Source organism: Rhipicephalus microplus, chromosome 5 (assembly GCF_043290135.1).
Source record: "Rhipicephalus microplus isolate Deutch F79 chromosome 5, USDA_Rmic, whole genome shotgun sequence".
Lineage (NCBI taxonomy): Eukaryota > Metazoa > Arthropoda > Arachnida > Ixodida > Ixodidae > Rhipicephalus > Rhipicephalus microplus.
Window position 1 is genome coordinate 141752528 of NC_134704.1, and position 17062 is coordinate 141769589.

A 17062-nucleotide genomic window follows, 5' to 3' on the forward strand; every position below is an offset into this window, starting at 1 on the left:
TCCCGGGGCTCTCTTGTGATTGAGTCGGCCACCACAGGGAATTAGAGTGATACGCCATTAATCCCTGCATCTAGCTGTATTCCACTTGGTAGCTCTATCGCTTCATGACAAATCGAGCGCGGGGTGCGACGCTATTGCGCATGACCATGCCTCGCGTAGCGGCGACATCAGCTGATTGCGCCGGCCGGCTTGCTTCGATTTGCTTCAGAGCAAAGAAATGTCATACCTTGAAAGATTGCGTACTGCACTATGTCAAAATGTTACTGCTTTGTAGCCATCCTATGATTCATTGAGAATTGATAACTCTGATATCACTACTGTAGAGCTTTGCGTCGGCGACACGCACCGAACGTGAAACCGCACTACGTCTGTCGTAGAAGCAGTAGGAGGCTGTCGTCTGCTAGAACAAAAACAAAACAAAGACCTGCGAAAATATTCATAAGTTGTAACTTGTTTTTTGAATAACCATTTATCACTTTTAAAGTTATTTTGCCAGATAACATACATTTTTTTTCAGTTTATAGCAGCGACAGATGTTTTTTTTTATTTTTCTCACACAGCTATCCAAGTCAAATCCATTCACAGCTAAAGCCACATGTTGTTTGTCTTCTTTGTTTCTGTGAGCACGCCGTTTCGGTGCGTGTCTCATGTGTTCGCGCTGCTACACACGAGAGCACGAAATGTTAAATTTACGCAAGGAAGCGCCGTTCCTCGTTCGTGTGATGTGCTAAGATTGCGCCCTATTCCCGCGGTTGTCCGAGTGCGGATCAAGTGCGAGTCGTCCAAGGAATCGGCAAGTTGGGCGGGCGCTCGAAGGACTCCGAGGTGACGGCTGACGCCTGTGGTCGCTTCCCTCAGGACAGTGTGAAAGAAACTAAAGGTAAGGGGGACACTTTTTTATGTAGACCAAGTATGCCACTCAGTGCAAGTGTGTGTTGCTGCACTCGAACCAGGCGTCGCGAAACGGCAACCTTACGCGCCTTTGCGAGGGCGGTTGCCGATTCGCTTTGACAACGCTAACGCCAGCAGAGCCATGGCGCATCGGCGCGGCCTTACTGGAGCTAATTCGAGACAACTGCGGCAACGTGCATGTGTATGGTGATCGATTTTTTCATATGTGCAATGTAGTGAGGAAGACGCACACGGCGCTTGCTACGTTGTTGATTAAACGAAGCCTGCAGTGCCATTTGATGGAAAGCAGCATTTTGTTTACGTTCGCGGGCGATACAATTTGTAACTTGGCTCGATTCACCTAGCCAACCGCCTAAGAGGGTTGATTAGCATACGTTCACGGTAGAGCGTTATTATGCCCCTAAACAGTGGCGTGTGCTTGTTAAAAAATATAATGTGTTTGCCTAGTGTAGAGAGAGAGGTGTTCGTGCAATCTGCATATGTACCTGCAAGACGCCTTTGCTTGTAACTAATAATGTACCGGCCAGCACCTACATTGTACGCCTGACTTTGAAGAAAACTTGCATGCACAATGTGAGATTTTGTAATCTGCCAGAGTTGCTTTTTATAAAGTAATACACTGCCAGCATGTTCAAAATTTGTTTCGCTGCTGTGTGGCAGGGGTGCGGTTATCACGCTGTTGTGTAGTTGCTGATGCAAGCACTTATAGTTTTGATGCGTTAATATTTCTCATCTAACTCATCAGGTGTTTGGCTGTTTCAGCACAAACAAGGCAAAGAGAGAAGGAAGACGGGTAATGACAGGACCAGTGCCGACTTTTGTTTGGAGGAGAATACCTATGTTGGTGTATTTATTGTGACAGCCTTTCTGTGTTGCTTTTTTGCCCAATTTATGCAACAGCAAAGTTGTCAGCAATATGAGAGAGAACACTGAAATTAGCTTTTAAAGATCATGGTGACTAAATGCCTAGTAACTCACAGCACAAAGTAACAACAAAAGACATCAGTATGATCAATGTGGATGAGTAGTCTTGCATCTAAAAAATATATTGTGCAAAATGTTGCCTAAGTAAGAAACCTCTCTATGTTTGCAAATAGTGTGACGTCACTTCGAGCACCGTGCCAGCCATTCCCTCCCTCTGTGCAAGGGCTGGTTGGCAAGGAAGTTGTTTGTGACGTTCCTGATAGACCACCGAGATGTATGCGATTCTAAACCTGTAGCCTAATATATACGTAATCTTTTGTGCAGTTACATCCCTGCATCTGACACCTACAACTTATTTGCATATTTACATTGCTCCCTTAGGACCTAACACACAAACTTGTTTGCATTGTCACTTCATGAATATAGAGCGGTAAAGGTACTGAGTATATGTGAAACAAGAATCTCTGCTTATTACATGAAGAAATATGAGGCCTTCGATAAAACGAGTTATACCTTTATTGAGCTTGCGTACTCGTCGGGGCGATTCATACATGCAGCTTCAGCAAATGGTATCTTCCAGCCCGGTGACCTTGCAATTTTTTTCTGCACACAGCGCAAACACCGAGATGTACCCACTCGCAGATGGTCACGTCAAGTGCATATTTACCTTGACTAAAATGTCGAATCAAGTTTTTTCATCGACCGGTCCCTGCCATGAGTGCTAGTCTTCGTAAACAAGACACATTGTTATTGACACTGCACACACCACACTAAGTATTCTCAGTTGAACCGATATTCTCAATACCTTTCAATGCACACTACATGCCGCAATCAACAGTGCACATTTTTGAAAACTATGCCGCTGTTGCTCGCACAGGCCACCACGTGTGTTCACTTCTTCAAGATAAACAGACAGCGTGGCAAATATTTTACCACACAGTTTACCACACAGCTGGATGTTTGCTGACACATACTACAGCTAATGTCGACATTGTAACGTGAAGTGTAAGCTTTGAAAAATTAAAACTTGCCCCAAACACCGCACGACTGTACCGGGCTGAGCCACCAGCGGGAGTGTTTTTCCAGCCACACCTTTTACATGTGCCAGTGACATCATGCTGTGACGTACCTCGGTAGGGGCCTATCGCTGCATACTTTATGTGAATGAGGGTCCTGTTAGTGAAAGCAGGCATTGTTGATTTCGTAACTAGTTCATGCCCAACTGGACCTTCATTTGCACAAGTTGTCTGACTGATATTCAGGCGAACTTTTGTGTAATAAATTATACAGTTGGCAGTCTGTGCTTGCCCCATACTGTTGTTACTGGTGTTTCTTGTTGTTACTTTGCACTGCTCATTACTACTCACCTACATAAACTAGCCTATCTTGCCGCTGTTTTGGACAAGATGCAGCAGGCAAGTGCGATAGTGTTCATAACTCTAAATTCTCGAGCAAAATTGATGGTTTCATATTCAGTTAGTTGCATTCATATCAGTACATTATAAGAAATCATTGATTAAACATGAATCCGTGTTCCTTTACATATTGCTCACAACTTTTATATCAAATTGAATGGTGTTTATAAAAAACATGGGTTCTAGCTAAACTTCATGCTCTTTTCTCGAAGAGCTGACAAAACGCTATTGCATGCTTACTTGCCATGAATTGGACTGTGTTCTAAATACATTGCAATTCTTCACCGGACTGCCAGCACACTTCACATTGGGGGAACATTTAATAACCATGGATTGATTAATTAAGAACGGAAAGAAAGAAGCGGCAGGCCGGGATACTTGATATTGGCATCCGTTCTGCTACCCAGCGCATTATCATGCAAACTTCCTATAGAGTGGTTATGCGTCTTGCATGTGTGTCTGTAAACCAAGAACTTTGGATAGAACTATATTTATCTTACAAATGGTTGCAGGACTGTGGAGGCTGTAGGGCTGCTTAGGAATGGTGGAATCCCTGGACATGTGTTCAACCTTGCTGCATCAGCTCCTTGGTGTTTTCACGGCATCTTTACAGATGTGTTGGGTGAGTAAAGCAAGCAGGTTTCAACACAAGGAAAAGTATAATATGGCAGCACCTCTTGTGCGTGCCTTACATCCCAAGTATATCAAATATTTATCTTGCCTTGTGGCCTGTAATTTTTAGAGACACTTTTTTTGCTTTATATTTGAGTCTTAATGCTTCCACAGCAATGTATTTGTGTTTGACAGCAAGTGTTCTTGAACAAATAACTGATCTCAATAATGACAAAACACCCTTCATACTTGGTCCTTAGCATAAGCTAGCACTTATCTGTAGCAGATTCAATTATTCATTTTTTGCTGGGATGATAATGGGCAAGTAGCAAAGGCAAGTTCAGATTGGAGTGGTCGGTGACGTCTGTTTAGGCTCTGCCATATTGCTTTCAACCAGAGTTACTTGTGGCCACATATACAATGAAGCCACATGACGTGCATTCTAAATGAGATTACCATATCACATTTCACTGCATCTTAGTATGTGCCAAACAAATGCAGATATCATTAGCTTGCAACTATAAAGGGATCCTAAACCAACACAAGGTTGAAATTTAGTTGTGGTGTTGCAGCTGTGTATGACTCTACAATGGATACATAGCCGTGATAATTTGTCTATATGTGGTCGCAATAGTAATGTTACACACATTGTACGATACAAAAGAGGTCCTCGCTTATTTCGCTTTTTTTCGCTATGCTTCTTTCTTGTCTCTTCTTGCCATGTGCTCCTCCTCACTGTACAAGGAGCAAGAGCAGTGGGCATACAAACACGTATTTAAAAAAAATGTTGTAAGGTGAGCACTGAGAAGCTGAACACTTCCAAAAGGCTCAAAGAGGTAAAGGTATTGTTTCTTGCTACTTTTTGGGCACTCATAGCTAGTTGTGCTGCTGCAGTTAAAAAATAAGTGAAATGTTAAAAATTAATTGGAGATGGTTTGGCACCCATAATTGCAGTTACATACAGAACTAGGTTTCAATGCGTAAGCAAAATCTGTTTACTCTAAATCAATCCTAATGATATCTGAAATTCAGGAAATATTCACAGAAAAGCTCAGGAAAAGGCTAAGTGGTTGCCCCTTGAATGTGAAGGAGATACCCTTCTTCTAAAAGGTCAATAGACAGTCTAGTAGTCTCGATATTACATGCACTATAAAATATTCTGGTGTGGTGCTTTTCATGCATGTTATAATGAGAGGGGTTTTTAATAGAACTGTTGTCACTTTGCCCTGCATTGCTGAAATTGTTCACATAGTTATAATACATGAATCACTTTATTCCTTTTGATTTTATGCAAATGGTTTGCTTACCCAGTCGGTTTAACTTGATTTGCATTAAATCATAAATGCTCTAACATTTTTTTTACTATACAGCAGGTTTATTTTTAAAATACGCGACCATTGATGTGAACGCAGTTGGTGGCGTGCTTGATTAATCCTTCACTATCACCACTCTAACTACACCTGCTACAGTGCATAGTGTGACAAAAGTAATGGTACTTAACATTACTGGCAGCATACACTTTTATGTCTCAAAATAGGTTAAAAAGCCTGGTAAAAATGTGTGTACGGTTTTTTTTCGCTCCAACTAAATATTCGGGTCTACTCAAAGTAGCTTCCACTCTTTTAAGTTCCTCAAACTTTTAGGTGTTCAAAAGAAGTATCAATGCCATATACTTTCTTTGTCAGCCTACTCGCCACTCTAATAATGAGAATTACCCGACAACATTACTCAGAAAAATATAGGGATGTTATAAAAAGTAATGTCAATTCAATTGTCAAAAAATGTCAACCCATTAGTAACTTGCCGCCAAGTTACGTTTTCGTTCACTTTTCTTTTCACAATTTTGTTAAAGTTATTTTTGATAACATCACCTATAGTTTGTTTGGCATCATTGTCTGCTAGTTCTCATTATAATGTGTTCAACAAAGACAACAAACCCTTAAATTTATACTTCTTTCCTTTACTCATGAATCTGAAACAGTGAATCTCAGTAATCTTAGCGGTGTGTGACTTGTTTTTTTTTTTGATCAATTGTGCATGTATTCAAGTACATGCATTTAGGTGGGAGGGCGAACTATTGCCTTTTCCTGTGACTAGCAGATTTTCTGAGAACGGACAGATGCATAATGCTGCCAAAGAAGTATAGGGATATTGGAAGTAATCGTAACGTAATTGCAATCGTAATGTAATTGCCAGTAGGCAAAAAAAAGGTGTCCCACACTCGCCATAATGGTAACAGGCAGCGCTGACTGACTCTTCAATGTATAAATGCACATATATACCGCACAAAATGGAAGAGGGATAGCCGCCATGGTAGCTCAGTTGATAGAGCATCGGACATGTTATTCAAAGTTCGCAGGCTCGGTCCCTGTACAGGGCAGGTTATCTTTTTTTTTTCCTGCCCCGCCACGGTGGTCTAGTGGCTAAGGTACTCGGCTGCTGACCCGCAGGTCGTGAGTTCGAATCCCGGCTGTGGCGGCTGCATTTCCGATGGAGGCGGAAATGTTGTAGGCCCGTGTACTCAGATTTCGGTGCACGTTAAAGAACCCCAGGTGGTCAAAATTTCCGGAGCCCTCCACTACGGTGTCTCTCATAATCATATGGTGGTTTTGGGACGTTAAACCCAACAAATCAATCAATATCTTTTTTTCCTTCTACTTTTCTTTCTTCACAATTACAACACTTCTATTCTTCGTGAAGATTTTCTGGTGTAAAAAAGGTACCTTATAATCTGAAGAGGTAAACAGAATGTGCCAGTGTACGAGTTAGCTCTTGTAGTGGTTACAAGTAAGATATGTTTTGAAGAATAAATCATTCTGCCACTTGCCTAAAGAATGGCTACAGGACATGGCGCTGGATGCACTTTGTTATTTTTGAATCAAGCTATCTTGTATTCTATTTTTATAAATTACATGGGATACACATGACGGTATCACACACTTTAACGCCACAAAGATTATACAGTGAACATTGTTATAAATGTGAAATTGCATAAGGATAAGGTGAAAACTGCACCCTCAACGAGAATGTACAGAAAGCACAGGGTGCAGGCGTCATTCCTTCTGCCCGTGTTTTTCAAGTGCGAGCTGTTTTCACCTCGTTCTGACCAACTAACTAGATTGAGATGTGTTGTTATAGTGCAAGAGGATGCTCCACGGGAAACTAGGTTTGTCTCAAAGTCTGTGTGTGTCTTTCAATCTATATGGTGCCCGGTTCAAGAGTTCATGCAGACCAGATCGTGTAAAACAGGACCGTGTAAAATGGACCGTGTAAATAAAATAAAATGGACCATGTAAATAAACAGGATTGTGTAAAATGTCGTTTTCGTGTGCAACTGTAGTTGTGGTTGTGCTGAATGACCTTTCTTTATATACACTACATAACAAACTTGCTTCTTTAGAGTCGAGTGCATCTTCGGATCGATTGTAAATGTTTGCATATGCGAGGCCTTAAGTTTTATAAGAAATTCCTCAGTGTGCCACGAGGAAATGTGTGTTCAGCGAAAATTTGTATATCATTATATACAACTCTTAAAGCCTCGTCTACAACTTTATGCAGGTTGACCTTGAGCAAAAAACGAGGAGCGGCAGCAGCCCCCAGAAAAGAGCAAGCACCCTCCAAGCTCCCGAAGCTCTCTTCGACAGGAACAGCAAGGTCACTTTGTGGCATTTAAAACCATTGCAAGGAGTGCCTTATCAGTACACTGTGCTGCTCTTTCATCGCAGAAGACGAAGTTGACCACTCCAGAGGAACTTCACGCTGTGTATTGTGAGTGCTTCAGTGGTTTTGTTTTTGTCCAGCCAGCAGTTAAGAAATCGTGTGTCAGATTCAGCCAGGATGGCTAGAGGGAGTCGGGCAGGCATGTTTGGACATTTGTCTAGCCAAGTAGTGCCAATTTTCGCACTGGTCCTGTTGGAGTTACTGCCAGAATCACAGAAGCTACGTCACCTCTCTAAATGTACAGATGTGTCGGGGAAGATTAGCTGCATTAGGTTTTTCTATAACTGATAGCTGTCAACATTCTTCATTATACAGGAGTTTTGTTCCTCACTTATGGGTGTAAAGCCCTCTACAGAAAAAATGCAACACGTCTACTTCCAGAAGACTCCAAGGCCCTACTTGTAGGTTTTTTCGGCTTGTATCATAAGTACCTCGTTTGGGGTACATGAACATTTTATAAACATGTACAGCGAAAATTTTGGGTGGCTGGTCGTTTTGTCGTTATCTTGTTCCTTGCAGTATTCTTAAGCATGTTGTGCATTACGTTGTCAATCTGGTTCATGTGCATAGAAGACATTACGAAGTTTCAGGCTACAGTATAAAAAGCCTGGAAGCAAGCTATCAATAATTTTTTAACAGAGTTGCTTAATCTGATACATGATACATCACTAAACTTTCGTGCGTATTCATCAATGTAAGCTCGTCTTAGTGTTATCCAAAATGAAGATGTGAGTCGACAGATGGAAACATCTAGTGGGGTAATCAGGGTGAACAGTAGAAGTGCTTCAGACAGGCTGGCCGATGTTGCGATAGGAGGACCTATTTTTAGAAGTCACCTTGTCATCCTTGGCGTGTTAGTTTAAATGGGGTCAGTAATGACATCATCTATTGGTATAGGCGTGTGTGCCTGTTGGAAATGTTTGTCTGAAAAAAAAAACCTATAACGCAGAAGAGTGCAGCCCTTGCTTCTTTTCAAGTTAGGTTGCGCTGATACAAAGTGTTCTCCTGTTGGAGGTTGGGGGTAAGAGAAGCAAAAAAAAGATAAATGATAGAAAAGAAGAAAAAAGAAGAAAGAAAAGGGGAATGCAAAGTAAAAGTAGTGCTACACTGCTCCTACTTTGCATCCCCCCCCTTTTTTCTTTTTTTTCCCCTGTTTTATTTTTTCACCTTTTTTGTTACATTTGCATTGTCCCATCTAGTGCATGAATCAATGACACATGGCTTTGCTATAGCAAAGATGCCTATGTGGTGTTGGATTGAACAGTGCATTGTACTTCATTTAGTTAATTACAGACTGATCAGTCTTGCAATAAGTGCTTCCTGTCTATCACCACACATGTTCAATTGAAAAGTTTGTGCTTGGCTCTTAGTATGCTGGTATGTAGCTTGTGTCTTGGACTACTCAAAATGAATGTTATTTTGCTGCTGTTTATGGTAATGAATTTATCCAACATGAAAATATCTCGCCTTGTGAACTTTGTCGGACCTGCCTTTCTTTTTCTTTCCTATGCAGGCATTGTATGTGAGGGAGGCAGTAACAGAGAGGTGATAGCTTGAGCTTCGGAAGAATAAATGCTGGCAGTGAGGCAATTACGCATCAAACATCCCAGCCATTTTGCCAACCGTCCTAAATGTGTTTTGAAAAAAAAAATATTGTGCTCGTTTGCTGTATTTTTCTGAAAACAGCAAATATTAAAGTATATCGCAGAGAACAAAATATTAGGCCACGTTGGTGCCTTCTCGACTTCCCAAAATGTCGTCTGGGTGTTGTTTGTAAAAAGTAAAAAGTGTTTCAAAAATACTGCCTCTTCTACACCAAATTCGGTCTAGGTATTAAGTAAAGGTGATTGTGTGTAGTGCATGAAGCTCAGTAATATTAGTGCAATTTTTTTGCCACATCAAAAGCAAGGAAGCAGTTCTCTTTATATGGCAAGTTATATGATTACACTTTGTCTTAAAGTAGAAATGAATTTTTGAAGTTTTCTTATGATGGCTGTTTTCTGCATTTGATGTACGACAGCTTCCGTTCCGAAGTTCCCCATGGCCCTTAATAGGAGACTTCAAAAATCATTTTCCTCATTTAAACAAAATTTGTAATGATAACACTTGCCATGTAACAAGAACTGTTTATTTGCTTTCAACTTACATATAAAAGTAATTTTCAATTAGACAAACAGACAGCTCAAATCGCATCTCAATGTGGACAAAAACGATTATATAGTGATATTTGTAATCTGGACCTAACATTATTTTCTTTCGTAAAATAGAACTTCTGTGCAGTGAGTATTTGTGGCTCAAATATTCATACAAAATGCAATATTGCCATACAAGAAATGCAAACGATAAACAGTTTGGCGGAATTCTTCAAAGCCTATGTAGCAGAAAAATTGCACTAATGTTACTTGACTTCAAATACTTTAAGAAGCATCTTTACTTAATATGTAGGTCAAATTTGATGTGGCAAGAAAAAGCGGTACTTTGAAATTTTTCTCACAAATAACACCCGCACGACATTCTGCGAAATTCTAAAGCTACCCACGTGACCACTACTCTTTTCTCTTCAAAACATTTCTGCAAATAACTATTTTCAGAAGAGTAAATTACCATCATTTTTTAAACTATACATCTGTGATGGTCGCCAGGCAGCATGGTTTGTATGTTTGGTGTAGAATAGCCCAGTGCAAAAAACAACAAATGGCTGAGCATCCGTTGACGCTCGGGCAATTTCGAAGGCATTTGTTTGTTAGCAGCAATTCAGTTAAGCCCTTGTCTTTATGCTTAGGCCCAGAAACAAAACACAAGTAACTAAAGTAGTCCTAAGAGTCATGTAGTCTCACTGTTCCAAGGCTTGTGGAGCCTAATTTAGTGCAAGCTTCACCATTTTTTTTAAATTCAGATTCAACCAACAGGTTTTGGAGGCACAGTGCATTTTCAGCTAACTTGTTTCACACCAGTTACTTAGATAAAAAGCGGAAAGTAGAGGTAAAAATACCATTTTAAAGGCATTGTAGGTAAAAACAAAAAGGACTGCTTTCTTTTTTTGTGTGGTGCTTTGCCTGAATGCTGTGCTCTTTGTGGTATAGTTCATTGTCTAGTGAACATAGGCCTTAAAAACTAACATTAGCCATGTTGAGGTTGATTTCTTGGTTATAGTCATAGGAGACATATAAATAATTATGACTTCAAACTTGATTGTTCTTTTGAAGATTTTTTCCTTGCATAATGATATTTGAGAGTCTTAGTCAATTTTGTTATAAGAAAACGTGATGTTATAATAGGGTCACTTTTTGTAGAGTCGTTCAGTTCTACCTTACCTTTTACATTCCTAATAGAGCAGTTATTTTCAATATCGGTATTTAAAATGGAATGAGCATGCTGTAAGTAGTAAGGTGTAAGCACTTACAGATAGCACATGCACCCAACTTTTCTGTTGGCAGTTTATTTCTGTTATTCTTGATTTATATGTGGGGTTTCACGTCCGAAAACCACTATATGATTATGAGAGACGCCGTAGTAGAGGGCACTGGAAACTTCGACCACTTGGGGTTCTTTAACGTACACCCAAATCTGAGCACACGTGCCTACAGCATTTCTGCCTCCATCGGAAATAGAGCCGGGGTTTGATACCGCGACATGCGGGTCAGCAGCCGAATTACTGTTACTTTTGCTCCCCTATATGTGTGCAGTTCGGTTATAGTTATCTGGCTTGCACAGATTTTTAATGGCACCTGCCTGGTCCTGCTTGCTTTCATGGTGATTTTAACCTTCATAAGTTGCTTAGGTTTAACTCTCAAAATTGTTCAAGATGCCAGTTTTGTGCACAAACTGTATAGTATAAAGGCAGCAGATGTACATGCACACACTATTAAATGAACACTGAGAGCTTTCACTTGCAGTTCCTAAAGTTTTACTGTGCAGGAAGCGTTTAAATCATAATTTCATAAGGACATAATGATCGATTATCTCTACCATTGAAAATCGTGACAACCTAGTTATTTTCACTGTGATAAGCATGCTGTTTTTTTGATGTGGCAGAACTAATTTATACACTCATTCCTTCTATTATTCACATATGCATAACATGAAGGATTGTGTGCCTTAAATTTTCAGTTTCATTCTGTGTGTTATATTTCTTGTGCATGTAAACTATTGTGCTAACATGTGTCTCTGACATTATTTGTGCCAATTATTTTCATTTCCAGGTGCCTATGAAGGACACATAAGTTCTATCGCAGTGACCTTCGAAATTTACAGTGGTGCCGGAGCCTCAAGCAGCATTTCGCCGATCTCCACAAGGCATTCATGAGATAAACACAGCGCCACACTTTCACAGTGCTATGATTATTATTTATGTTTAAACATTTCGTTCTAAAATTGCTGTTACATTGTGCCACCATCCTGTGGCTTAGGTGGAGCTCGTGAAGTCGCGGTGCAGTCACCTCATTTGTGTACGATCAAACTGCAATGTCACTATTCACAGCTGGAGCATACAGACAAATAAAAAAACATATTGATTGTAGCAGGGCTGATGTGTATATTAATGCTTCTCTATTGATAATAATAACTTTATAAGTTCTTTAAGTCTTGCATAGAACACTGCATTAATGTGTTACAATGTAACCACCATTTATGATCGCTAGCATGTTAATTTAGTAGTTTTGTAATGTATTTTATTTAAAAGGTAATTTTGCTTCTGCATCACAACAATTAGTAAAATGCCGATGATTCAATCCCTCATCATGCACATTTAAGAAATATTGTGATTTGTACACAGTATTGCAAGTACTCAAGATGTGGACGTCTATTCAATTTACACATTATATTGCTTTGCACTAGATTCAGACGTAACATGCACACATTTCAGTAATTTCCGCATGATACGTCTTTCCATAAGATGCGGAGTCCGCATCATACGTGTTATGCGGAGCCCGCATCATACGTCTTCCATATTCCAATAATTCCGTATGTGAGGTCTCCGCATCTTACGGAACGTTTCAGTAGGGATGGGTGGGCTCTCGTTGCGGAAGTGCTGGCCACGTATTGTAGCTTTTCGCACTGCACTGCGAAGAAGGCGCTGGGTAGTTCCTGGATGAATGCGCAGTTGCCTGGTTAGGTGGAGGTACTCCGGGTTGAATAGGTTGTCAGGTCTGCTTTCTATGCTTTGGGGTTTTTGAGCGCTTGGATGGAGCACTCCTACCGTGGCCTTCGCTGCTGGCATGCTGAGGACAGCTGCGAGGTTGGTTGTTTGGTGGCAACTGTTCAGAAAGTTGTTTCAGTGGAGGATCATTGGTTTTTTCTAGGAGCTGGCGTTCATCTCTAAGAACGAGGGGCCCAGGTCTTCTTTGTGGGGCTGGGCAACCCAGGTCGATGGTGGGGTGTTTGTCGGAGCCACAGGTTAAACACCGCGGGACGCAACCATCGTGGTGTTCACTTGGGTTGAGAATGCCACAATTTCCACACCGGCGTTCCTGTGGATATGGGCAGATGTCGTGTCGGTGGCCAGTTCGGAGGCAGCAGTGGCACACTTGGGTGACTGGTCAGAAAGGTATGCATCGAAATTCCATGCTTTGGAAGTAAATGTATCGGGGAACACGCTTTCCCTCAAAAGTGTAGAGGCATGCTCCATTCGTCCCGAATGGTCGCGCTTGGATAATATTGATACTTTGGGGATAAGTGACGGTGTCGTTCATGAAGGCGTCTTCTGGGGGTATAGGTAGGGCTCCTGTGATTACTCCCTTGCAGGAATTATCTGGGGAAGCCACGTAAGCGGAGACTTCATACGATCTGCTGCCGAGCTTGAGCGTCTGCACATGGCACAGCTGTACCGTGAGGTCTGGGTCTGAGGTGCTGAATAGGCCGATGTTCTGCTCCTTGCCTACTCGTATGCGCGCACTCATGGGCAAGGGAGCTCGGAGCGCGGTTTGTACAGCAGCACGCAAGGGTAAAACCGCCTCTTGTTGTAGAGATATGCCTCCTCTTATACGAAATATCACCTTGTGGTCCTCTACGGGAAGGCGTGGCAGGCGGGGCTGGCCGGTTTCATGGCGGTGCTCGCGTTGGTGGAATGTGGCTGGTGGCGTCGCGGAGGCCTCCTCGGCAACAACCTTCTTTCGGCGAGCGTCGATCACCCGAAACCATGGAGTGTGATTGATTGATTGATTTGTGGGGTTTAACGTCCCAAAACCACTATATGATTATGAGAGACGCCGTAGTGGAGGGCTCCGGAAATTTTGACCACCTGGGGTTCTTTAACGTGCGCCCAAATCTGAGCACATGGGCCTACAACATTTCCGCCTCCATCGGAAATGCAGCCGCCGCAGCCGGGAATCGAACCCGCGACCTGCGGGTCAGCAGCCGAGTACATTAACCACTAGACCACCGCGGCGGGGCACCATGGAGTGTGAGGCACAGATGGCCGCAGGTATGTATTTTTGGACGTTTCGGCAACGCCGCTCGGACCGGGGGTAGAGTCGCTGGGCCCGACATTGCCCGTGGGTTCGAATTCATCAGCATCCATGCAGTCCAGTTGATCTGGTGAGTCAGAATTGATGGTGGTCGTCTCCGCCTGCGTTAAGATATGCTTGAAGAATATCTATGTCATTGTCACATGAAATTATTCAATAAATTACATATTCATCCGCGAAAAGTCTGATGTGAGAGGACACGCAGTTAGGTATGTCAATAATATAGATTAGGAAAATTAAAGGGCCAAGAACGCGGTCCTGCGGGACACCGGAGGTTACGTTGGTGGATGAGGGGGTGCTGTTGTTAACAGATGTGTATTGTGATCTAGATGAGAGGAAATTTTTAATCCATCCAATAACAGTTGGGTGTATATTCAGGTTCATTAGTTTAACTATTAGTCTACGGTGAGGTACACGATCGAAAGCTTTCGAGAAATTGAAGAAAATGGCATCAACTTGAAATCCTACGTCTAGATATGAATGAATGTGATGTAAAAAGCCGGCTAACTGCGTTTCACATGAATAACCTGGACGAAAGCCATGTTTGTATTCAAAAATAATGTTGTGGTCTTCTAACTAGTTGATGACTTCAGTGTATATTACGTGTTAAAGTAATTTGCAACATCTGGGGTGTATCGGTCGATAATTTGCCTCTTAATCAGCAGCATCACATCAGGGGCAGGGAGACCTGGCAGGAAACTTACTATGTTGTACGGAAAGAGCCATTTATCCTCAATATACCGAGATACTTTGTTGTCTACCGCATGCTCCATCACCTTCCCCATGCAAGATGTGAGGGAATTGGAATGGAGGTTCTTCATGGCGAGTACCTTGCCCGGCTTAGGAATGAGTTTTACCGAGGCGGTACGCAAAGCCTCCAGCACGCGACCTTCTGCCCAGGAGATATTGACCTCCTCGGTTAACTTAGCGATTGACTTTTCGTCGAGATTGCGCAGCACCCTGTTTGTAACGCCGTTGCGCCTCTTCGATCTTGAGGTTTGTAAAGGGCGAGTCGATTTCTTCTAGCGGCCTTCCCTGGTAGAGACCGGGTAATCCCCATCCCCGGAGAGGCCAAGCGGAAGGTATCGCTCCGCCAATTCCTTGAGTAAAGTGGTGTCAGTGACTCCACTGCTCCGCTGTGCTTTAACTAAACTGTCGATTGCCAACCTCTGATTACTTTTAGAGTTCGTCTGATCGAGTAGTACATTCAACAGGCTCGATTTACCTCCGGTGCGCTTCTGCCCATCTACTTTTAAGCAAGCCTCGTTCAGCTGCTGCCTAGAAAGCTCCTGACACTAGTCTTCAATATTTTTTTGAAGAGAGCTATGCGTTTGCAGAGCCTCCTATTTAGCTTTTGAGTGTGCAATCTCTTAACCAGCGATTTTTTAGCCTCCAATAAATGCGCAAGACGCGAGTCTATCGTATTCACTTGTAAGTCAGTTTGGACAGTCTTGGTGGCGAGTAGCTCATCTTCCGCAGGTCGAGAAAATAGTTCTTCTAACGTGGCATATTTGGTCTCATCAGCTTCTCGGCGCTTTCTGAACTCCTCCCAGTCCGCCACCCTGTATTCTTTAGGTGGAGCCGCCCAGGTTTTCTGCGTGACTGCGAGGATAAAGTGATCACTTCCCAGGCGTTCTCGCAAGTCAACCCACTCAACTTTCCCGCATTTCTGATGAATGCCACATCCTGAGTGGCGTCTCTTGAAACGGAATTGCCCAACTGAGTTGGGAACAGAGGGTCCGTGACCAGCACTAAGAAACAGTTCGCCATAGCTTTAACACGGCTTTTGCCTTTAACAGTGGCCTTTGGATAACCCCAAGTTGGGTGAGGTGCGTTAATGTCACCAATACCTACGAGCCGTGACTTTCCTGCATAAGTAGCCACCTTTGCGACCACCGAGCAGAACGCCTGCTCGTGATTTCGAGGGCTGCTGTAAACATTCAGTACAAATATGCTGCACTCAATCCAATTATTTGGAATAATTTCAACCAGCTGAGCCTCCAAAGTAGAGTTGCCGAGCGCAAGCGTGTGCTTTAAAAACGCACATTTGTTCGAAACCAAGACAGCCAGACCAAGTTGACCCTCCCCCCTAAACGATATAGATTGATAGCCGGGCTAGGCAACCGCTGCGTCAATAGTTTCTTGTAAAGCAATCACATGTGGCTGAACTGCCAATGAAGCTATGTACTACTGGAGGGAGGCCTTACGCTTTTTGAACCGCACGCACTACCACTCCCAAAAGACGAACTCAGTTGCGTTGAGAGCCATGGCTTCTGCTACTAGTTTGCAGACTTAACGGCACGTCCGTATCAACGGGAGCCTGATTAATTTGCGTACCGAGGCGCGCAGAGGAACAAGTGAAACAGGCTTCACCGGGACAAGAGAGTTCCCGCCTGGAGTGAGTCTGCTTTCGAACATGGCAGCTTTATATGCTTCGAGGTCAAAGCATTCCGCCTGCTGTGCTACCGCCAATTGTAGATCTTTGATTGCTCCCAAGACGTCCAAGTCGGAAGCCGCCCGCCGCTACCTCTCCTTCCGTACCTCTCTTTCTCTTAGCCGGCTGCGGCTCTACTGACGAAGGCCGCACCGGGGCCTGTGCTGTATTTTTGATAGCTTCAAACTCGACCCTCACCTGCTGAAGCTGTGCTTCTAAGCTAGCATTCTCGTGAAGTAAGTATGCAGTTTTAGGGTGTTTTTGTTTTTTGCTCTGACAGTACCACGTGTGTTACCTGTGCCGGCTGCTGCGCCGGGCTTGGCTTGGCACGATCCGCCCAGGTCTTCGGAGCTTCTTGGAAGCGTCGCCTAGAGTGGGAGCGTCCCTTGGAGTGGGAGCGCCCCATGAAGTGGGCACACCTCTTGGAGTGAGAGCGTCCTCTTGAGCGGCTACGACCAACGCGCAATAACTTTCAAGGCCGAAAGGCTGCCGCAGTGACGTAAGAGGGTGGAGGCCCAGTTACGCCGCGAACGCGGCGGAAAGCCGGTGTTTCGATCACGTTTTAGGAGAACCAACGCTCC

General features: G+C 43.0%; 1 long non-coding RNA gene across 2 annotated transcripts; it reads left to right on the forward strand.

Annotated features, from left to right (window-relative positions):
- The first annotated feature begins 633 nt into the window (after nucleotides 1-633).
- On the forward strand, nucleotides 634-12432 carry LOC142817943 (uncharacterized). Of its 2 annotated transcripts, XR_012895431.1 has the most exons (4): nucleotides 634-880; nucleotides 3764-3873; nucleotides 7422-7631; nucleotides 11786-12432. It is a non-coding gene; the product is annotated as an uncharacterized LOC142817943 (long non-coding RNA). The 2 variants fall into 2 exon arrangements; XR_012895430.1 differs by lacking the exon at nucleotides 634-880 and having other exon boundaries at nucleotides 2694-3873.
- Nucleotides 12433-17062: the final 4630 nt, after the last annotated feature.